Below are 25,073 nucleotides of genomic sequence, written 5' to 3' on the forward strand. Positions count from 1 at the left end.
CTCTCACGGATCTTCGGGTTTTTATACCAAATTGTGAGTACTTCGATCTAGTTATATAATATAGCATAGATTGTAGTTTATAACATCAAAATCATGCCAAAACCCCAAGATTCAGGAGTTTACCGCCCAAGAACACTTGGGGAGTAAACTCCATTTTAAGGGCCAAAAGTGTCCCAATGCCCCTCAAAGCCTTAGAACTCAACATAGGGACTACCATTACATGTTTAGACCACCAAAACAATTAAGATTCAACGATGAAAGAGAGTTCACGGCCAAGGAGGTTCTTGGGCCGTGAACTCCATTTTTATGTGCCAAAATACCTTAAAAACCCTCCTTAGGCCAAGAGACAAATTAGAACAAGTAACCTAGTGTGTTTGGGGCAAGCAAACACCATTAAAACACCAAGAAAAGGGTGTTCATGGCCCAAGATGTTCCAGGGCCGTGAACTCCATAAAATGGTGCCAATAGGTGCCATAAACTCCTCTAAAGCCAAGTACAAAAGCCTAGTTTAGTTCCTAGTTAATTTAGGGACTTGAAAACACCTTAAACATCCTCCCAAGGGAGATTACGGCTGTAATCTCCAAGGGAATATGGTCCTAGGGCCGTAAACTCCTAAAAGAAGTTATATTATGCCCTAAACTCTTCCATAGACCAAGCCATTAAGTAGAAATGCTTATTAGGGCCTTATAGAGCATCAAACATCAAATGGACACCTAGGTATGAGTTCACGGCCGTAAACTCATGAGTTTACGACCTTAAACTCATTTGGTAGTGGCATTAGGTTCGTGAACTCCCTTAAGGAGTTTTCCTTGAGCCCTACACACAATAGCTTCCCCTACAAACACTTAGATGCAATCCTAGAGGCTAATAACACTTGATAAAGGTGTTTAGCATGTCCTAGGGTGTCTTGACTTGTTTATTAGTTGTTTATAGACTAATTTGTTACATATATGTGAAATTATATGTTAACTAGGATCATAAGTGTGTTCAAGACATCACTTGACACCTAGCAGTCCTACCTCTTCAGTTCATCCGTATCACCCACAACAGGTGAGTTCATACCTCTTAATCAATGTTTTAACTATTTTAAATGTTTTATGGGGGGGGGGATACATGTAGAATCATGCCACTTAGTATATCAATCACATGTGATTAATAAGCAGCATTCAAATGATTGGCTACTCATTAGTCGTTTTACCAAACAATTTCCTTCAGATGTTTTTCATAAACACTTTATGTGTTTAAAAACTCCTTATTACACTGTACATTTTACTCTGTATATTAAATTTCAAACTTATTTACAATTGTGTTTCAAAGAAATGTTCTTTATACTAAACAGCTTTATCAAACCCATGCCTTCAAAACCATTTTATAGATCGACATCAAGTCGATATTTTCTTAGAGAATATTTATGTTCAAAGGTTTTACAAAACTTATTTATGCTTTTATATTATAAATGGCATGCCTCTATATGTATAGTTATATAAGAAATGTTTAAAAGACTTAGGAAGGCTATCCACCCTATTTCCTTTTCACGCTTGAGATGTGGTCTGGTGGGATATCGGGTACTCGTCCGAAGGTCGTTTAAATATTAGTTATAAAACATGTGTACATATATAGTCATAAAGGTCCTTCCAGTTCATCCCATGCCCTTGGGTAGCAAGGGTATACATCCATGTCCATACGTACCAGTTAGATTACTAGTAAACTACCATAGGGGTGGTTTAGGAAGATACTAGAACTATTAGTAGAACATAATATCATACTATGAGTCAGTTTATTCATGAGTCAATACTTGCTACTATGAGAACATATAGAACTATACTAGAGAAGAACATATACAACTATACTAGAGAAGAACATATACAACTATACTAGAGAAGAACATATACAACTATACTAGGAAGAGAACATATACAACGATACTAGAACAAGTAACATTACATTACATATACATGAATACGTTAACAATTGTGATCCACTGTATCGGAACATGCCTTAAATGTCATGGCCCGAGTTGTAGCCATAATTCTCTTGGAGGGAGAGCGTGAGTTTGCGTATAGATCTATACTGGATTGACTATCCTACACCTTGCTGCTAGCTACAGCCGGACCTGCAGGTCTGCGGGTGCCAAACGTCATTCCGTTTTTACGACTATTCGTATGTCGTTGTTACCAGTCAATAGTATGGTGCAATTTATCACATGATACCTTAATATAAATCCGGTTTAAGGTAGTTAGTACAATAGTAGTTCCTATAATACAACACTACAGTACTACATTAATTTCCCCTTTTCATATATTTAGTGATCATTTCACTTAAACATTTAATGTAAAAACTATATTTTGATAATGATAGTTACACTTGGGAAAATTACACACTTTTACAAGAAACGAACATTTAGAACAGTTAAGTCTTGGTAGAAGACTACATTGAGAACAGTTAAGTCTTGGTAGAAGACACCTTTATATAAAGTAGGAAACATAGGGATTTCTAGGGTTTTTCAAACGTTTACAGTTGTTTTACAAACATTTTCATACTTACAGTTCATCTACATTTTTCCATACTTACAATTCATTTACAAACAATTTCTTACATACAAATTAAGACACTAAAATACTTATGATCTCACCAGCTTCAAAGCTGATACTCGCTTTCAAAATTACTTGTATCCTCAGGTCATCATAGACAGGTACCGATGCAAGGATTAGGGAAGATGGAGCTCGTTGAAGACTCATCTTTCATTTTGATTTATGATTTAGTGTTTATCAAAATTTGATAGAACACACTTGTATAATAATTCTATTATTAATGCAATGGATGATGTTGTTGCTTGTTTACTACTTTACATTGTTGTGATACTGTACATGACGTCCTCCGCCCCAGAACGTTTCCACCGTTCTTGGTTTTAGGGTGTGACAAAATGGTCTGCACCGCTATCTGTTAGAGGGACGTTCGCAACTTTGATGAAGCTACGAAACTTAAATGCTTTCGGAGTGATTGGATGATCCAACGACGAATCTTGAGTGTTTTGCAAATCAAAAGATACAACCGACTCTAACCAATACTGGATTGGAATATCTACAACTTCGCTCATAATTCACTCCAAAGTCCACGATGGAAATAAAAGCTTTCAGCTTGCCAATGTGATTTGAGCTTTGCGTTCAACTCTCTTTTTTTTTTTCTGATTCTGTCATAATCTGATTGTGTCCATCCATCTGAGCTTCACGAGCCTTCCTTCTTTTTATCTCATGCTAATCGGACTCTTCTTCTTCATTATCATCTATGATTCTTTCATCAAAGAGCTTATCTTTTCCTTTCAAATCCGAAGCTACATTATCCTTCGGTTCGTTTTCTGAATTTGGCTTGACTTTTAGCTTCACAGTTGGTTTTCGGTTTTCTTTCTTAGCTTGCTTCACAGTTTCTCCCCCTTGTTTCGAAATTGAGCTCGACTCCGAAACACCTTCAATTTTGTTCAGCATTGCGAACACCGGCTTGAGTTTTTCAGCCAGATGCTTCTTAATTGTGATCTTGATCAGAGAGTCATGAGTCTCGATTATGTTAGAGATTAAGGCATTCACATCTACAACGCAACTCTTCATTACATCCTTTTTAGATAAGATTCCGTTGATCTTCTTCTCAGCATGCTCCAGCTTAACAGTTAGAACCTTCACTTTTTTAGTCTTGACTGCGAGCTTGTCCATGATTGCGTTCTTAATTTCCAAGTCTTCATGAAGCTTGTCGATCTTTGAAGTTATGGAGGAGTTGAGCTATGAGTTGTCTGATTGGATGCTAGTGCAAACTTTTTCCAATGCATCCTTCTCAGTGCAAATAGTTGATCCAAGACTGGAAATTACTTCATTTGCCTTCGTAGTGTTTGACTCGAATGAATTCTGAAAAGTGCTCATAAAGGATCGAGCATCAATAATTAGTTTATCGAGTTTTTTGGTCGTTTCCTTACATACTGAAGCTGAAGCATCAACAACATGATTCATCCTTTTGAGATTTGCAATGTGTTCTTTGGTGAGGGTCTCAAGAAAAGATTTGATCATGGCCTGAGAATAATCATCACTGGTTGAGGTTATAGAGGATTGAATAAGCGAATCCAGCTTCTCGTTAATGGCCTTTTTGTTGCCCTTTGGTGACTAGAGCTTCATCATCACTTTCTGTCCTGATGTTGAATAGACTATAGGTGAAGCCTCCAAAGTCCTCTACATCGTCACCATAAATGGTATTTGGATCGTTTTCACGCAAAGGTGAGATGGGTTGTGTGGAATGACCAAGTGCGAAACATGAAGCACCTACCCCCGCATTAGATGTGTTGATAGCCACTGGAGGTTCACTCATGGTAGTGGTTGTGGTGGCTGTTGAATCTATAAACAATAGGGTTGATTGTTCGATAGAAGTTTAGGTTTGCGAAACTCCCATAGATACAGGTGGGCAAGGAGCAATATTAATCGAAGTGGAGATAGTAGATGTGGGTGAAGGAACGGAGAAATCCCAGAAAAGATTTTATGTGATCGGAATGGAAGTAGGTATTTGAAAATATACCTCAGGGTTCATTGTCACAGGCTCTAAATCTTGTGGTTGAGATGTAGCAGTTGTATCATCATGTTCGTTTTGAACATCTTCTTGGACTGTAATCTCCAAAACCGTGTTTGACTGCGAGTCTTTGTGGTCACTTGGTGTAGGAGTTCGTGGCCTGCGAGCAACTTTCTTTACCTTCTTCTTTTTCGGAGCTTGAGGAGGTTTAGATGGACCAGCTTTCGCACCTCTTTTCTTTCCTCCTTTCTTTAGTTTGTCTGCCTCGCCACTCTACTAGTGGCTCGGCTTCGTCCTAGAAGCTACTGCTTCCGCCTCTCTAGGCAAGGACCTTTTGTACTTCATCGGTCACTAGGCGAAAACCAGAGACTAGTAGACTAAGATAGGTTAGCAGCACTTCACTTGCAGCTGGAACATTGCGAAGCATGGATTCCGATGGGGCTTTGAGCAGCAAACGACATTTGAGACTCTACGACAGAGGTTTTGTGAGACCCCAGTATTGACCTTGCCAGAGGGTGTCGAGGATTTTATGGTATTTTGTAAGACATCCATCACTGGTTTGGGGGCAGTCCTTATATAGAGGGGACGAGTGATTGCTTCTGCTTCACGTCAACTGAAGTCGCATGAGGCACAGTATCCTACTTACGACCTGGAGTTGGGGGCAGTGGTCTTTGCCCTCATGACTTGGAGACATTATCTTTATGGGGTCCGTTGTACTGTTTACACAGATCACAAGAGTTTGAGATATCTTATGGATCAAACGAACTTGAACATAAGGCGGCGTAGGTGGCTAGATGTAGTTAAGGATTATGATTATGAGATCCTTTACCATACGGGTAAAGCGAATCTGGTAGTGGATGCATTGAGCCACAAGTCGACTAGGTCTTCACTTGGGGAGATATGTATGAGGATATTTGTGGATTCTTCGCTTTTGGGTTTGATCAGAGAGGCACAGACATAGGGAGTTTAGAAGGAGAGCTTGAAACATAAGAGGATCTAGGGCGAGATCGATAGGTTTGTCTCCAATAGTCGGTGTTTGTTAACCCGATGTGGTCGAGTTTGGGTTCCAGTTTCTGGTGGGATCAGGCCGATAGTGATGAAGGAGGCTCATAAGTCTCGCTTTTCTATACACCTGGGGGCCTCCAAGATGTATCAGGATTTGAGATTGAGTTATTGGTGGCCGTGTATGAAGAGGGAGATAGTCTGGTATGTTGAGAGGTGCTTGACCTATAGGATGGTCAAGGTCGAGCATTAGAGGCCGCATGGCAAGTTGTAGCTAATATGTGCATATCTACATATATATATTACATCATATCTTAATACTTTATGCTATATTTATGCTTATTATAAAACAAAAGGTACTTAATATGCTTAATATCTGTTATGTAGTATAAAGACATTCTCAGGAGCAATATGGAAGCTAGAAGCAGGAAAATACGAGCTTAGACAAGAAAAAGACACAAGAAGGATGTTGCTAGACAGCTTGACCCCTCGTCGGTATTTTGACCATATCTCATGTCTCGTAACTCCAATTAAGGTGATTCAAAATGATCTGAAAACTAGACACAATTTTGGACGACGTTTGTGTTTTGAGACAAGTCGGATTTCCAACCACCATGATGTGGTGAATGGAATCTTCGCGATTTTTGACGCTGGCTTGCGGGAATACGGGATAAACACGAGGACCATGACATGGTGCCTTTACCACGTCATGGTGGCGCAATTTTTTTTAACTATATATATCTTGGACATTAGGTTGATTCCAAAGGGGAGAGGGTTGAAGGCTGCGACTATTAACGAAAAAATTCCCTTAAGACCCATTTGAGGGCAAAATTCAATTAGAGATCAAAGGATAAAGAGATTGGAGCAAGGATTCGCATCTACACATTCGGTTTGCCTAGTTTAATCATGATTAGTCTAGTTTCCATTATGTTTTTGTGTTTTCCAGCTGTGATTATGGGCTAAAAACCATTGTTTTCTTTAGTTAGATGAAACCCTAATAACTATGGTTTAGTTTATTAGTTTATGGATTTATAAAAGTTGGTTTGGAGCTTGTGTTTGATTAACTTACCTAGCATGTTAAAGTGTTTCTCTTTGTTGTTTTAATTCAAGTTAAGTGTAGCTTAGTGACCATTAAATTGCATGAACTTGTTTACCTAGTGATTTAGTGACCATTAAATTGCTAGAGCTAGGATTGACCACATCTTAGTTAAGTGATAAAAGTAACAATTTAACTGTGTTAGAGAACATAATTGTGACCATAATTGTGTTTAACAAATCTTACATAGCCCAATTATAATTAATAACATGAATTGGTGAAAATATTAGTAGATTTGACCAAATTTCTAATTACATATAAATTAGTAACCAACTTTATTAATCTATAAATAAGAACTAACCATAGGAAAAGGTGGATTCAAAACTAAACGAAAGTGTTTTTAATATATTGATTACAGTCGATTTTAGTTGAGTGCTTAAGTTTTTTTAAACTTGTAAAATCAGATAACCCCCCCCCCCCCATTTTAGTTGTTTTTCTTAGTTTAGCTCTTAGTAATTATTTTATTAATTAAATACCGTTCCCTGTGATTGACAACTGAATTACCCAAGCTATACTATAATCTGACTAGGTACACTGTCTATAGGTGCATAGTTAGTATAAGTTTGTTAGGTTATAAATTTAAAAGTTTATAGGTATATTTTGTGCACATCAGCAGCCATTGGAGGTTCCCATATGGAAGTGGGAACAGATCACCATGGATTTTATCACCATGCCAAATATTGCCAAGGGTTTTGATGCTATATGGGTCATCCTGGATCGATTGACCAAGAGTGCCCACTTTTTGGCCATCCGGGAGAGCTCTTCGCCTGATAAGTTAGCCGTTGTGTATGTCTGAGAGATCGTGTTGAGAGAAAAACTTTGAGACACACTTGAACAACAATTAGAACAAGTATATAGCGGAATAGTTAATCTCGAAGGATCTGTTAGCTCAACAATAATATTAAGAGTTAGAAGTTAGTGAGTTAGATGCGAAAAAGTAAAGGAATGAAAATGACAACAATTGTTATTTCAAGTAAACACTTAAACTAATTCATAGCGAGGAATGCATTCAAACCAAGTTAGTAAGTGAGATCAAACTTAGTGATTAAGTCACAAGTGACTTGCTCCGAAGAGATATGATGATTGATTATGAGAGTAAGAAGATTGGATAAGTAAGACAGAATGAGAGCTTTAAGATGTGTATTGGAAATGGATGAGATGTTCACTTCGTACAGATTACACAAGAAATGAGTTCTATTTATAGAGACAAGTTTACAACTCTAAGAGTAGCCATGCAAGGCATACTGGACATTAGAGTGTTTTACAGAAAAGACAAAGTAAACTAAATGAAGATAGAGACTGCGGTGCTGAAGACTTCGTATGAAAGTAGTTGAGGAGATTGCTTGACTGCGGTGGCTTTGAGGCTGCGGTAGCTGAAGTTTAAGAGGTTCACTTTTGATTCAACAATTTCCCCCTAAGTGACCTCTTTAACTTTGATCAGCTATCACGTTTAAGGAACTTGATCAAGATCCACCAAAACTTCCTGATGTTCTCTAGCCAGTTGATTCTTCTAAGTATTTCAAACTTGACCTCTACGGTGGTATGCTTGGATTTTTCAACTGCGTTTTGGCAGATCTCAAGTTGTTTTCTGGTGAGACGATGCATGGCAGTCATAGGAATGAAATATTTGACATTATCAGTCTTCCTCTTGAAAATGACTCCAAGCTCAGGATATTTGGTTGCACCTAAGGATCTTTCCTCATAGCCTTCGGTAGGCATTGGTGCGGGGTCAATTGGTGGCAAATTAGCAATCTTGGAAATGATGGGATGAATGTCTGCGTCAATCTTGGCGAAGTCATAGACTGTTTCCTTGAGAAAAGTACTGGCCCTTTCAAGTGCAATCTTCATCTTCGGATGCTTCTCAGACTTGTGCTGAAAAACCTTGGTGATGAGGAAAACTTCTTCAGGGTTCATACATGGAAAATCAGTCTGGGTGCGAATGTAGTCGTGTTCCCTCCTGGTCAGAGTGTACTGAATGAACTCAACCTTCATGAACTTCTGGATCTTGTAATTTTTTTACTGCGGATGGTCTAACGTTAGACCATATATGTTCGACGGGAGAGGCACGCTTAGCATAGAATTGGATAAGTCTCTCAAACTCCATCGTAAGTCTTTTGTCGTCAGGAAGGCTGCGGTCGAACTGCTCAAATACAGCGAAGTATCTGGCATTTGGTGAGATTGGGACATCCCAGTAACTGTCTGAGGGGGGTTCCGCATAGGTAAGATGAGGGACGTAGTCATCATCAAGTAGTCTTCTATGTGTATCGATCCAAGAGTTTATCAAAAACTCATCCATGACCGTGTCAAATCCACAAAGTCTCCATATTTCTTTAGCAAGCTTGGCTGCCCTCCAATCACTTTTTCTTTGAGCAGTGGCAGGAGAGTCGTTTGAGCTCGGAGAAGACATATATTCCTCCAGATTTTTGAAGTGCGGGGGAGTCTCTGGTTTTTCAGGAGTATTTTCAACATGAAGAGGGGAGTTGTGAGGTGGAGTGTGATGAGATGGTTGCGGCGAGGGTTGTGGTGTGGGAATTTTTTCAGTAGAGACTGGGGGAGTTTGATGATGTGAGAGGGATTGGTTTGAATGATGGATTTCTTCACTTCCCCCTCTTGAGGAGTTCAGACCCGGCGCCTCCTTAAGCCATTGACGAAGGCCATCTACCTTGTCAAACATCATCTGAAATTGTGCTTTGAGGGCTTCTGCCAAGTGTTGATTATTGGGAATGGAGGGATTAAAGAGTAGTTTATAGATCTCCTTGGTGAGTTGAAGAATTTCCGGACCATGGAAGTTGGCAGATAGTGATCGTTGCATTTTGTTGATCGTTGTTTGAAGAACAGAGATTGCAGACTCATAAGCAGTATGAGTCTCAGCAATCAACTTCTCTGAGTGTGATGCTTGATCCGCAATAGCTGCTTGAAGATCGGTTTTGATTGCTGTAACCTCAGAGATGAGGCGTTTCGCAGCAACCATAAATTCCTTGTGATCAGCTTGACGATTATTGTCAAGTGATCTGATTCCCATCTCAACTTTTAGAGAGATACGCTCCGCAATCATTCTCTCTCAGGTTTCCAGCCTTTCTATTCTTTCCATCAGGGGCTGCGGTCCAGGACTGTCTTATGGTTGCGGTTGATTTGGCTTAACCGCAGCTAAGATTTGATCAACCTTAGCCTGAAGACTGAGAAATTCCTTTCTTATGACTGCGTGCTTCTTCTTCTTCTTCTTTTCCTTTGGCTTAGTAGTGGAGTGATGAGAACCACTGGATTCGTCATCTTCATCAAACATCATCAGATCGTCATCAGAAGGAGAGGGTTTGTTTACCTCTTGTGGTTCATCATCATCGAAGCCAAAGATGGGAGCAGAGCTCACTACGATTTCAGGTTCGTCATCATGTGAACCTGCAGCAGTGGGAGAGGGGGGAGCTTGAGTGACATGCTGATCAGCACCTGTTTCCTGAGCTTGTTGAGCTTTGTCTGCCATTGCGGACATCCATTCTTGAACCTTGAGGATGGTGGCTATGGTATTGGCATTGTTTATGGCATCTGCCCAATACTTGGCCACAACTTGGATCTCTTGTTCCTTGAGCAGTTGTTGTTTTATTTGCTGATCCTTGGGAGCTTGAAATGCCCTACGAAAAGCGTCATATTTCTTGGCTTTAGCTTCGTTAGAAGTTTGATATCTGCTCCAAGAATCATTAGAATCTTCTCCGTCAATTCCTGTAAATCGCACCAAGGTGTCCCTTGGGTTCACGGATCCTTGCACATTTGTGCTCACCGTGCCTAAACCACCTGATTGTAATGTAAGCAGAGTAGGATTTCCTGAGCTTCCTTGGTCTCCTTGACCCGTGGTCAAGTTTGGCCTCGGCTCAGTTCTGGCATAGGCGGAAGAAGTGACCTGCGGATGGGTATGTGTTTGTAGTGTTTGGGTGACGTTCAACAGGATGGAGTTCAACTCCTCGGGTGAAAAGATCTGCAGTCGGGAAGCCCTGAAGGCTTTAGGGAGAGAACTAGTATTATCCCTTTGGGAATGTACTAGTGGGGAGTCTCCTCTTTGCTGTGATTCAGACTCACTTTCTGAGTTTGAAAGGAAAAAGATAGTGTTATCAAATGGATGTACAGACATCCCAAGGACTACCGGAGCCTATTAAGAGGCTGAGGTATCAGTCCGGTCATGCATTTGGCTAGTGGGATCAGATTTCCGTTTCTTGAGGATAGGAATGGGTTGGTTATCCTCTTCAGAATCACTACCGGAGTCATGGCGACTCGGTTCAGCAGTTGTGATTGTGGGTGGCGATTTTCTTTTCTTTGAGGGTTTGGATGGTTTGGGGGCATCCTTTTTGGGAGTGCCAGATTTCTTTGTGGTGTAGGGACCATGGAGAGAAGAAACCTTATGTTTGCGTCTTTGAGAGACGTTAGAAAGAGTTGCGGAGGAAGGGACTGCAGTACCTTCAAGGTTTAAGGCTGTGGATGGGAGAGGCGGGGTAGGAAGGTATGGGTCAATACCTTCCGTAGCCTCAACATGGTCTGAGACATCAGCAGTCTCGAGACCAAGAGAAGAGAGAATATGTGTAGGGAGTCTGCGGACGGGACTAAAAATAGTTTGATCAGAGGAAGGGTTGTAATTTTTAAGTCTTTGGTGACGAAGAAGTTAATGTCATCACCCATGTCAATCTTTGCATTTGCATGCAAGTCAGAAATGCAAAAAGCCCAGAACCTAGCAAAAGTAAGCTCGGATGGGTTCTGCCTTGGGCTCTCCTTAGGAATATATTGCAGAAAGTCATCCCAAAGGATCTGACCGTAGTTCACATCGTGGCCTGTGAAGATGCTCCAAACCAGTTCCAATAACTTTAAGCTCATGTTGTTCGTGCCTCCGGTTCTGCCGGACAGACTGCGGATGATGAAGTGACATACAAACTACCAGACCGCAGACAATTGGTTCTTTTTGAATTCACCAATACCTTTGATCTTCTTCTGATAGTCCATTTGATACAGTGGTGAGGTGATGTCCTCCATTGATGGTGTGAAGAACTTAATGGAGGGATGAACCATAAGGTTAATGGCTGAAAGAAACTTTGGATGACCAAGGAATCATTGATAAAGTTTAGATGGACTTCTTGAGGGTTATTGAGTAGGCGATAGGCAGAGAAAGCACACTTGTAGAGAGTGGAGAGTGGAACAATGTCTATGAATGCATCGAATGGTCCAAACAGGGGATGATTCTTCAAGAACTTGATCATCAGTTTTGTTAGAGCATTGTATGTGGGTTGATCATCGAAAACTGCTCTGAAATTGTGGGAGAATATGAACCAGTTGGGTTCACTGATCCAGAAGCTTTAGATTGTTTCTTGGAAGCGCCGAATTTCACCATTGTTGAGTTGGAAAGATCTTGAAGAATGCAGAAAAGGATTGAGGGTTTTGAGAGCGTACTAGTTTCTTTGTGGAGAAGAAAAGGGTTTTATAGTGGTTTATTGGAGCAGGAAACGTTTATGTTTTTGACCTAAGTGAAATTGGGTAAAAAAACGTTTGGGTTTATCTTTGAAAGAGCATCTTTAATCTTAACCACAGATTGACAAAAAAGGATAAAGATTAAAATTGGGATTAACCAGAAAAAGAACTCTGCATTTAATGAAATGTCAGATGTAGAATCACGTCTTGAGAACGTGTGGAGGGGGTGAGAAAAATTCGTTGGATAAAGTAGAAATTGTAATGGATGTGATGGTTTGGGGTAATGGGAAAAGACATTTTAGAGGATTTGATTTGGAAAATCTTTTATTTTGTCATCATACCTAAAATAGGTCTGACACTAGGTTTTTGGAAGAAAAGAATGTGACAGTTTCTCAAATGAATGTTTTTATTTAATGTTTTATTTAATGAAGGATCATTAAATAACACACTATGTTTTTTTTGTTTTTCAAAAAGAATGAACCGTCTGTAAATCAATTAATGTGACTGCAGATGAACACATCATTACGGATGGATTCTTTGGTATTGCGGATGACTGCAGTGGGAGAAACTGAGAAGTGCACTTGTACAAAAATTAGTAATAACAAATAAGAAAGACCCATGAAAGATAGATATAATATATGGTTGTGGTACATTGACTGCGATACACAGGATGTTCCAAAACCATCTATTATCAATAACTTTCAGTTAGAACTGCAATGGAGACCAGGAAGGTCTGCGGTGCCTGTTAATTCAAGAAGAATTTAGTGTTTGGATTCATCATTCCCAACATTTGTAAGAATGCATTGATTTTGGTAGATTCAAGTTCTTTTGTAAACACATCAGCAATATCTTCATGAGTAGGGACAAAGGTGAGTTCAATATTACCTTTCAGAATGTGGTCTTTGATGAAGTGATACCATAGTTCAATATGTTTTGTCTTGGAGTGCTGAATAGGATTATGAGAAATTGCTATGGCACTTTGAGAATCACAATAGATTGGTATCCACGGCATTCTGTATCCGTAGTCTAACAGTTGTGTCTTCATCCAAAGGACTTGGGAACAACAGCTGGCTGCGGCCACATATTCAGCTTCTGCAGTAGATAATGAAACACAACTTTGTTTTCTTGAGGACCGGCTGACAAGTCTACCTCCTAAAAATTGACATCCACCAGATGTACTTTTCCGATCAAGTTTGCATCCGGCATGATCCGCATCGGTAAACGCTTGAAGGCTGAATTGATTTCCCGCGGGGTACCATAGACCAAGAGATTTGCTTCATTTTAGGTACCGGAGAATTTGTTTGGATGCAGTCATATGTGACACTTTTGGGTCAGCCTGATACCTTGCACATACACCAGTTGCAAAGACAATGTCCGGTCGGCTTGCGGTGAGATACATTAGAGAGCCAATGATACCTCTATAAGTATTGTGATCCACAGATTTGCCATAAGGATCAGCAGAGATCTTATATCCGAAGGCCATAGGAACCTTAGCTGAGGAGTAGTTGTCCATAGAGTATTTCTTCAAAAGTTCAGTGGTATATTTCTCTTGATGAATGAATATCCCTTGTTGAATTTGTTTGACTTGAAGACCTAGAAAGAAATTAATCTATCTATTCATGCTCATTTGAAATTTGTTTGTCATGAGCTTAGCAAATTCATCCACCATTGCTTGATCAGTTGATCCGAAGATGATATCATCCACGTATATTTGTACAAGCATAAGGTGAATACCGTTTGCTTTTCTAAATAGTGTGGGATCAATCACTCCTCTTTTGTAGCTTGAAGAGACTAAGAATTTAGAAAGAGTCTCATACCAAGCTCTAGGGGCTTGCTTCAGACCGTAGACTGCTTTTTGAATCTTGTAGCAGTGATTAGGGAACTCGATTCTTTTAAAGTCGGGAGGTTGTTGAAGATAAAACTCTTCTTTCAATTCCCCATTAAGAAAAGCGCTCTTAACGTCCATTTGGTGTACCTTGATGTTTTTGTGGGAAGCATATGCTAAGAAGATTCGGATTGCTTCCATTCTCGCCACCGGAGCATATGTTTCATCGTAGTCAATGCCTTCCAGTTGACTATATCCCTTAGCAACTAGTCTTGCCTTATTTCTGATAACTGCACCAGATTCATCTAACTTGTTCTTGAACACCCATCTTGTACCAACAATAGTATGGCCTTGTGGAATGGCAACAAGTTATCACACTTTGTTTCTTTTAAACTCTTCCAGTTCTTCTTGCATTGCAGAAATCCAATCTGGTTCCAATAATGCTTCTTTGATAGATCGAGGCTCGAGTGCGGACATAAATGTTGCATAGTGAAAATGATCAGATAAATCCTTGGCAGATCGAGTTTGTATATCTACGGATGGGTTGCCAATAATTTAACCTGGTGGGTGATCCTTCGTCCGTACATGTAGACGAGGCATTAGATGATCAACAGCTGCGGTAGAAGGAATGTTTTCAATATTAGAGGTTGCTTCGGATGGGGAAGGTAGTTCCCCCTGGATTTGAGAACAGCCTGCAAAATCATCTTGGCTTGTTGGAGCGAGAATGACATTTTCTTGAGTAGTTTGGAGAGGTTCCCCCTGAATTGCTGAAGGGAGTTCCTTTGGAACCTGAGAAGGTTCCCCCTGGACTGCTGATGGGAGAGAAATGATCCTTAAGACGGTTTGAGTGTCAATATTCTCTATGATTTCATCATCCGAATCCGAAGATACGTTTGATGGTAATGATTTTCTAAGAATGGGAGCTTGAGCATCATCAAGTACTGGAACCTCGATGGTTGTTGTTTGAACTGGAGTAGAGCTTTCCCCCTCAACCGGAGAGGTGAAAGTATTGAGAGATGCTACTTTGGATAGAGATGGACCAGAAACATCAGTGTGTTGTTGTTGAGCAGTTGGTAATACAAGAACTTCGGATAGTTTTTCCATTTCAACAGGGTCGAAAGATCATCATAATTTACTTCAACCAGGTTTAGAGGACCTGAAGAAGCAGGAATGTCGCTTTCCATGATGGCAGTGGTTTCTGTAGATGGAGGAGTGTTGCGGATGTAAGAGTCATCGAACTTCACATCGAAACTTTCAATGATTAGCCTCATACGTCTGATGAGAACCCGATAAGCAACCTTATTTGTGGAGTAACCGAGAAAGATTCCTTCATCAGACTTTGGTGCAAATTTGTTGAGCTGATCTCTATTGTTGATCACAAAACATCTACACCCAAAGATGTGAAAGAAACGAACATTTGGCTTTCGGTTGTTGAGGCCCTCATACTATGTCTTGTTGAGGCATTTGCACACAATGCTTCGATTCTGAACGAAGCATGCGGTTGCTACAGCTTCAGCCCAGAAGTAAAGAGGAACATGTGCGAAGTTGAGCATGGATCTGGCTGCTTCGACAAGAGTTCGGTTCCTTCGCTCTACTACACCATTTTTTTGAGGTGTATACGGAGCTGAAAAGTTATGAGAGATACCTTTTGACACCAAGAAGTTGTTGAGAGGATGATTAGTGAATTCAGTGCCATTGTCACTGTGGATGCGTCTTACATGAAGCTTGATCTGGAGTTCTATTTATTTGATGAAGTTTATTAGAATCTGCGGTGTTTTGGATTTGAGTCTGAGGAAGAATACCCAAGTGAAGCGAGTGAAATCATCAACTATAACCAATATATATTTTTTATGATGGAGACTGGCTACGGTTGATGGACCGTAGAGATCAATGTGGACTAGTTCAAGTGGTTCAGATATAGAAGAGTCAATCACCATAGGGTGACTTGCTTTTGACTGCTTACCACATTCACAAGCAGGACATAGAATGTCATTGCTGAACTTGAGAATGGGTAGTCCTCTGACCAGTTCTTCAGTGACCAAGCTGTTGATGTATTTGAAGTTAAGATGAGCGAGCTTGCGGTGCCATAACCAGCTTACTTTGGATACAGCTTTGGAGAGAAAGCACAGCTACGGTTTTTCAATGATGAGAGAGACATCTAGAGGATACATGGTGCCTTCGGATCATGACTTGATTAAGCAGGTGCTTCTATCACTTGTCATGATGTAACAGAATTGATCATCAAACTCCACTCGATGGCCTGCCTTACATAGTTGGCCAACACTGATGAGATTATGTTTAAGGCTTTCTACATAAGCAACCTTCTGTATTGAGAAGTTCCCCGTAGTAAGTACACCGTAAACTCGGATGATTCCATTCGCATTGTTGCCGAATGTAACATTTCCACCATTGCATATAGGCCTGAAATCCCAAAGGTATTCTAACCTTCCGGTCATGTGCAAGGAGCAGGCACTATCGATCAACCATTCTTCTTCTTGATCCTCCTTGCACAAAGCCTACAGAATTTAAGTGGTTAATTTGGGCACCCAAGTGAGTTTGGAGCTCGGAGTCACATACGATGTTTTAATCGATGCATGATGTGAGGTTGTAGGCATAGGTTTTAAGTCAACTTTCAAGCCTAGTCTTGGGTGTTTGAGATTTTTTGGAGTTTTGTGAGATTGTGGATAGTTACGAGTCTTTTGAGAACGATGAGATTTGTCATGAGAGAAGATCTTTTGACACTGACATTGACTCGTGAACTTTTTATCATTTTCCCTAACATTTGGCTTGGTCTGTGGTTTTGAAGAAAAAATATGATTTTGTCCAGTCCGAGGATTGTAAGATTTGACCTTTTTGTTTGTGTGTTTTGAAAAGGTGTTTTTTATAGGTCTTGCAAGTGTGTAGACACGTGCAACCCTTTTGTGAGGTGATTTCTTAAACTCTTGAGGTGACCTTTTGAGTGCTGGAGTTGGCAAAATTCCTTTCCATTTTTGTTTTTTTGAAAGTGACTTTCGAAGGGTCGGAGTAGGTAGAATACCTTTCCATTTTGGATTGTCTAATGAATAAACCTGAAAACCATTTGATCGAAAAGACTTATCCTTAGAGTCAGATGATTTCTGAGCAGTGTTAGAAACAGTGAACTCCTTCCTTTTTGTTTTCTTGGAAATAGTTGATTTGAAGTGATAATTTGAGAAAACAAGTTTTTCTGGACTCTTTGACTTGGGACATTTAACAAATTTCTTTTGTTTTGAATGAATTTCCCGTTGCTTTCCACGGGAGCGAAATTCTTCTTTAAAATCTCTTTTTGCTTCGGTCTTAGGAGAACCGCAGTCAGTGACATTTAATTGCGGTTTCCTTAAATCTTTTGGAGATTTTGAAAAACAGGGACTTGATTCATCCGAACTAGAGAAGTCAGGACTTTGAGAACATTGACCAAATTCAAAATTTTCGATTGGTAATTCATGATTAATTGGTTCAATAGTCACAGAACTTTTGACTATGGTCTGCGGTGTAGTGCTTTGAACAACCGCAGAGTAAATCTTGGTGGACACTTTAGTGGGACATTTGATACTAGGTAATGGGACAGATTGCAGTTCATGACTGCGGTTAAGAACACTGCGGTCAGACTGCAGAGATGGGAAGTCCAATGTGACTTTAGGACTTTCTACCACAATTTCCTCATCAACTACGGATGATGTCTGAGAATCAGAATGAATTATGTTATCAACATGATTAGAAAATTCAGGGAGAATTTCCTTGATAACACAATTATTACTCAGATCATGGAGTTTATCAAAATGTGCTTGGATATCCTCAGGAAATGTTTTTTCATTGACTGGGAACAAGAAGTTGCGGTCTGGAGGGACGTAGGGACGGTCCAGTGTGAACCGATGTGAGGAGTCTGTTACGGTTGGGTACCCATTGGACCAACCCCAATTAAAAGTTTTATCAACATTCCCATTATTAACTAGATTCTCAATGGCTTCACTTTCATTAAAAAGCTTTTCAATTAAAAGATTTAAGCGTACAATTTCACTCTGTGCTAAATCTCTCTGATTTAAAGCTATTTCTAGTTGTGTTTCACTTAACATCCTAGCATCTTTTGCTAGCATCAAGTCCTTCTCTAACATTGCCATTTTGAGTCTCTTATTGTCCAAACGTCCTCTAACATGGAACATCTCCTGCATGCGATGTTCTTCTCATCTAAGGCTTTATTGTAGTCTGTAAGGACGACATCACATGTGTCATTGAGTGTGTCTATGCAAGGTTGACAATCATGCATGTTGTAATTTAAAGTTTGAATCATAAGTTTTACTTGTTCCACAATGTTGAGAGTTCCATCTTTCGCCATATAGCAATGGTTCTTCTTTAGCTTGGTTGAGCCATCTTCATCAGCAGTTGCTACCATACAGATCTTGCCTTTTCCTTTAGTGTGATCGTCTTCATCTTCATCTCCTGATGACCACACTTGATGATTCCTTTTCACTTGAGCAACGTAGGTTTTTCCCTTTTCTTTTTCCTCCAGTTCTTGAGCCATTTTGAGATAGAAAGCTCTGTCTTTCACTATGTTTACCTTGCAATCCTTGGCAAAATGGTTTTCTTTGTTGCACTTGTGACATATAACAATGTCACTTTTGTCTTCTAAAGAAGTACTGGAGTCAGTTGATTGAGACTGCGGTGGTACATCTTTAGACTGTGTTTGCTGATGTTACAGTGGAGGGAGAGGATTCTTGGTGGAACGAAAGTGATTGTTTTGAAAGTTGCGGTTAAAAGGTGGCCGATTGTACTGTTGGTTTTTACGGAATGAAGGTGGTAAGCGATTGAATTTTTGACTGATAAGGGTGATGGCATTCTGAAACTCTTCTTCATCGTCATATTCTAAGTCAGCTTCATATGACTGCGGTGGTGAGTCATACGAGGTGGGATATGTTTGAGTGTGAGGTGATTGTCATACAAGAGCAAGCGGACCTTCGAAGTCTGAACATTCCTTGAGTACGGTGGACTCTTGAGCTTGCAATTCTCTGTAGAGCTTATAGAGGGACAACAAGTGAATCTTCTTGTCTCCTTGAACAATCATTTTGGCTATTGTCCAATCTCTTCCCAAGCCATTAAGGAACTGTAGATTTGTTTCATGATTGTTGCGTACGGTGCCCGCATTGGACAGTTTTGTGACATTCAAGTTGAATCTCTTAAAGGAGTCTTCCAAACTTTTACAGGTGTGAGCTTTGAAGTTGTTGAACTCATTGAGAGCCGTCGTGAGCTTGCTCTGAACCTTCTTACAGGTTTTTGAGAACATCCCAAATCTCTTTTGCTGATTTATAGTTTATGATAATGTCGAAGTTGTCAGGAGCAACTCCAAAAGAGATTTCATAAAAGGCAATAGCATCATTTTCCATCTTGTCGAGATCATCTTTGGTGGGACGGTTCAAAGCTGGTTGACCTCCTCCTAGCCTTATTATGGCTCCGTCAGTTTGGACTGGTATAAGGACTGGAACATGTGGTCCTTCTTCTATAGATCGCTAAACATCTCTACCAAGTCTTCTGAGATACCTTTCCATCCTTTGTGACCAGTGATGATATTCATTAGCAACCAGTATTAGAGCTCGATTAGAACCACCAACACTGTTGAAGACATTCAGTGATAACGATTGTGCCATTTTGAAGATTTTTTTTTGTTTTAGAAATGAGCTTCAGTGGTATAGAAAGCTCTTCAAAATATCAGAGTTCCGATTTTCAAAAAGCAACCACTATGGCTCTGATACCAATTGTTGAGAGAAAAACTTTGAGACACACTTGAACAAACGTTGGAACAAGTATATAGCGGAATAGTTAATCTCAAAGGATCTGTTAGCTCAACAATAATATTAAGAGTTAGAAGTTAGTGAGTTAGATGCGGAAAAGTAAAGGAATGTAAATGACAACAATTGTTATTTCAAGTAAACACTTAAGATGATTCATAACGAGGAATGCATTCAAACCAAGTTAGTAAGTGAGATCAAACATAGTGATTAAGTCCCAAGTGACTTGCTCTGAAGAGATATGATGATTGATTATGAGAGTAAGAAGAATGGATAAGTAAGATAGAATGAGAACTTTGAGATGTGTATTAGAAATGGATGCGATGTTCACTTCGTACAGATTACACAAGAAAGTAGTTCTATTTATAGAGACACGTTTACAACTCTAAGAGTAGCCATGAAAGGCATACTGGACATTAGAGTGTTTTACAGAAAAGACAAAGTAAACTAAATGAAGATAGAGACTGCGGTGCTGAAGACTTCGGATGACAATAGTTGAGGAGATTGCTTGACGGCGGTGACTTTGAGGATGCGGTAGCTGAAGTTTAAGAGGGTCACTTTTTGATTCAACAGATCGTTACTCGTCATGGGGTTCCGGTCTCCATTGTTTCAGACCGAGATGTTCGGTTCACTTCCTGTTTCTGGCAGAAGTTCCACGAGGAACTGGGTATGAGATTTCATTTCAGCACAACTTATCATCCGCAGACCGACGGTCAGAGTGAGCAGACCATCCAAACCCTTTAGGATATGTTGCGGGCCTGTGTTATAGATTTTGGAAGGAGGTGGGATTCCTACCTACCTCTGGCGGAGTTCTCCTACAATAATAGTTATTACTCCAGCATTGGTGCCCCACCTTTTAAGATGTTGTATGGTCGGAGATGTCGTACCCCGATATGCTGGGGAGGGGTCGGTCATAGGGTCATGGGAAGGACCAAAGTAGTCCTTCAGACCACAGAGCTTATTTATCAAATCAGACAGAGATTGCAGACCGCATAGAGTCGGCTTAAAAGCTATATCGACCGACACCGATCAGAGTTGGAGTTTCAGGTCAGTGATATTGTATTACTGAAGGTCTCTCCCTGGAAGGGTGTGATATGCTTCAGGAGAGGGGTAAATTGGGCCCCTGGTATATTGGTTCATTCTGTGTGATCGCCAGTGTAGGTAGGGTTGTCTACCAATTGGAATTGACGAGTGAGCTCAGTCAGATCCACAACACTTTCCATGTCTCTCAGTTGCGGAAGTGTGTGTTGGACAACGAGATAGTGGTTCATTTGCATGATATTCAGGTCGATTAGCACCATAATTATATTGAGAGGTTGGTGGCTATTTTGGAAAGAAAGATGAAGGTCCTGCACAACAAGGAGATACCTTTGGTAAAGGTTCAGTGGCAACATTAGAGAGGCTCCGAGTGGACCTGGGAGTCGGAGGCTGAGATGCGAGAGCATTATCCTGAGTTATTCGTCGCAACCAACTTCGAGGATGATGTCTAGTTCAAGTGGGGGAGAATTTTAGCATCCCAATAATGAGGTATATCTAATTTTGACCCTATATTTGAATAATATTGCATTTTGAACCCCCCATGAAATTGAAAAGATTTCAAGATTGGACCATAGTACATTATGGTAATTTTGGACATAAGGTTTGTACGTTGGGCATACGATGTGTACGCTGAGTGTACTAGGGTGGACCCTAGTACGTTGGGTGTACATATCGTATGCAGGGCGTACGCACAGGATGTCCAAACCCTAATTTTTAGGGTTTTGTCCATATGTAAACACCATTATAACTTCATGCTTCTTATCCTCAATAGCCTCCCTCTGTGAAAAACATCTTCAAGTAACCCTAAGTGAGAAGAGTCCATTTTTGAGCCCATAGGAGTGTTTTGGAAGCATTCTTGAAGAAGAAAATGGTGGTGCGGAGAACTTGGAGCTTGAAAGCACTTTGGATATGAGATTCCCTTGTTGTTTGCAACCTCTAGGAGGTATAAAGTTTGCATCTTGATCACTCCATCTTGTATATCTAGACATTTCACTCTTTTAAGTTACTTTTTTTCCTCAAAATGGTGATTCTTGAGCATGACATGTTCTTTACTCATTAAGTCGTCCTTTTAGACCTTAGGAAGGGCCTTAAGTCATTAAAATGTGGTCTTGATGGTTGGTTTTGCTCCATGCATTCTTTATAAGGTCTTAATGCATTAAGAAGTTGAGTTGAGCACCTATTGGACATGCAAAGTCATAAAGTTGGAAACTTTATGACTCTTATTAATATTTTGGCAATGGATCTGTAATTAGACACATTAAGTCAAAGTATTAAGCTCCTAATGGGAAAATAGGAGTTATGTGAGTATGTCGTGCATACCTATGTGTACGCCGAGCGTACTCAGTCAACCACCCCGATCCCAGTCAAGCTAGAGTATGCCCTGCATACCTCTGGAGTATGCCCCACGTTCGCTCTGGGTCGACTCGACTGGGTTGACTTGGTTGACTTGTTAGTTCTGACCATGTTTTACCAAGGATAATTTAGGAAATTATGATTATTTTATTAATGGGAAATGTTTGGACATTTAGGACTTGGGTGGAGCCGGTATTCGGGATCAGAGTATTGATTAGTTTGTCATCGGGCCAGCCCGTTAGATTGATATCCTGTTATACATTGGTATGCTGAGTATGAGATAGATTTGTATGCATATATGCTAGTTGTTGATATGCGTAGACCAGTAGATCTATAGGACTACCTGTGATTTCTGATTGCATTGATTAAATGTCTGTTGATTATGTTTGTTATCACTTATATGTCGACATATTGTGTTAGGTTGAGGTTGTACTGCTTTGTGTTGTAACCAACAAACTCAGGAGCATCCCAGATATGAGCTGAGGGCCGGTAGGCATGCTAGACTCATACCGAGTGCTCGAGAGCATTCCGGATACAAGTTGAAGGCCGGTTGGTATGACAGACTCGTATTGAGGGCCTGAGGATATTCTAGTCCGATGACTGAGTGGACCCGATGTATATTAGCATTCCATTCTGATGACTGATTGGGATAGGGGTAATCTAGACCGATGGCTGTCAGCCCGGGGGTATTCCAATCCGATGACTGATTGGACCCAGCATTCTTGTTCAATTATGTTATGTGTGCTATGTGGTGGTACTTTGGGGGAACTCACTAAGCTTTGGCATACGGTTTTGAGTTTATTGTTTCAGGTACTTCTGATGATCGCGAGAAGGAGAAGTCGTGACCGTAGACATCTTTTGTTTATTTCTTTATGATTTTGGGATACTTTGATATGGATAAACAATTTGGAAACAATGATTTTGTAAACATTTTATGATTATGGGTTGTTTTTAAAAGTTTAAATTTGTTGTGATTTTTGAGTCGTTACAATTGTACCTTAAATAAGAAGTGTGTTGTAATGACCCGAAAATCTTTTTATTAATGATGCTAATTTCCGTTGCATGAATATTTATTTAGTAAAGCTATTTTGAATCAAGGTGATAAAACATAATAAATTATATTAAAATGGGTAATTATGGTTTATTGGGGGGAATATGAAGAACCATTATTGTAACTTGAGGATTACATTTATTTCATGCGATTAATACTTTGATGAATCCCGTCGAAACTCTTCTCCTTGCCGGCAGTTACAATCAACCCTTCTAATCCCAATTAAAATTGGCGAATGATCTCGTGAAGGCCGATAAGATAACAAGAGGATGTTGGATGGAAATAGAGAAAGAGGGGGCGTGATGCGAGGACAAAGAACGGAAGGAGGAGAGAAACGGGTGAGATACGAGAAACGTATACAAGAAGGGATTCATGGGGCGGCTAGGGTTCTTGCACATTCTTTGACAGACGGCTGAATCATAAGAAGGGAATCATGGCAAAATGAGTCGTAAACCAAGGAGTGTCCCATTGCAAGCAGTGATCGGTCAACTTAGATAAAGATGATCGACGATAGAAAAGAAACACTTCACATGTAGTTCAAGAGTTCCAAAGAGTGAGACTATTGGTTGTTATGGAGGTACGATTCTTTTAATTTGTTTCTAACCTCAATGAAATTTTATTATATATGGGAGAAGTGTTGCATAAATTACGTAAACAAAATATATATATAAACACACACACACACACACACACACATATATATATATATATATATATATATATATATATATATATATATAGAGAGAGAGAGAGAGAGGAAGGATCATTTGAGAACTCATAGTTTCCCGAGAACCAGAGAACTAAAAGTGGAGTGTTGCATCAAAAAAAGGAGGGCCAAGATGCATTGCGGCATTTTTGTAAATACATAGACAAAATAAGACACGAGGGTACGATTTTAAAATGAATTAAGGGGAATTTTAGGAATAAAATAATTCTTTTAATTCCCCAGATTAAATCTCTCTCTCTCTCTCTCTCTCTCCCTCTTTCTCTCTCACACACACACACATTGTCTTCTTCACCTAATCACCCCTATTCCCCGGATCGACCTCAATCACTGATTTTGTCACACCCGAAAACCGGAACGACGGAAACATTTTGGGGCGGAGGACGTCATTTACAGTATCACAACACATAAATATAGTAAATAAGCAATCAACATCATCCATTGCATTAATAATGTATTTTAATACAAGTGTGTTCTGTACAGTTTATAAGACACCAAAAATATGAATCAAAATAAAAGATGAGTCTTGAAAAGTGCTAAATCTTCTCAAAAGCTGGCCTCGGTACCTGTCTACTGATGACTTGACGATACAAGTTATTTTGAAAGAGTTTATCAACTTTAAAGCTGGTGAGTTCATAAGTATTTTTGTGTCATTGTTTGCATGAAAATGTTTGTAAGTGTTTGAGTGTGTAAGTTTGTAGAAATGTTTGTAGTAATTGTTTGTAACTCTCAGAAAATCCTATATTTTCTATTAAAAGTAGCCTTCTACCAAGGCATCAAGTGATGGATGTTTGTTCATTATCAAAGTGAGTATTTCTCCCAAATGTGACTATTATTTAATAAAATATAGTTCTTACATTACTGTTTATGTGAGAAGATCACAAAGTAGAAGTAATGGGAAGATAACGAAGTACTATAATATTATGATATTGTGACTACTGTTGTACTAATTACCTTAAACCAATTGTTAATTAAAGTATGATGTGATATAATTGTAACCGTACTAACTGACTAGGGAAATCACGACGCTGTAATACGTCGAACAGTAATGACATTTGTCACCCGAAGATCTGCAGATCCCACTGTAGCTAGTAGTAAATTGTAGGATTGTCAATCCAGTAAAGATCTATACACAAATTCACGCACTCCCTCCAGGAGATTCTACATACAAATCGAGCCATGGCAGGTGATGCCGTGCCCCG

The sequence above is a fragment of the Lactuca serriola genome, chromosome 2, assembly GCF_051521515.1.
Source record: "Lactuca serriola cultivar US96UC23 chromosome 2, Lser_US96UC23_V15, whole genome shotgun sequence".
In the NCBI taxonomy this organism is placed as follows: domain Eukaryota; kingdom Viridiplantae; phylum Streptophyta; class Magnoliopsida; order Asterales; family Asteraceae; genus Lactuca; species Lactuca serriola.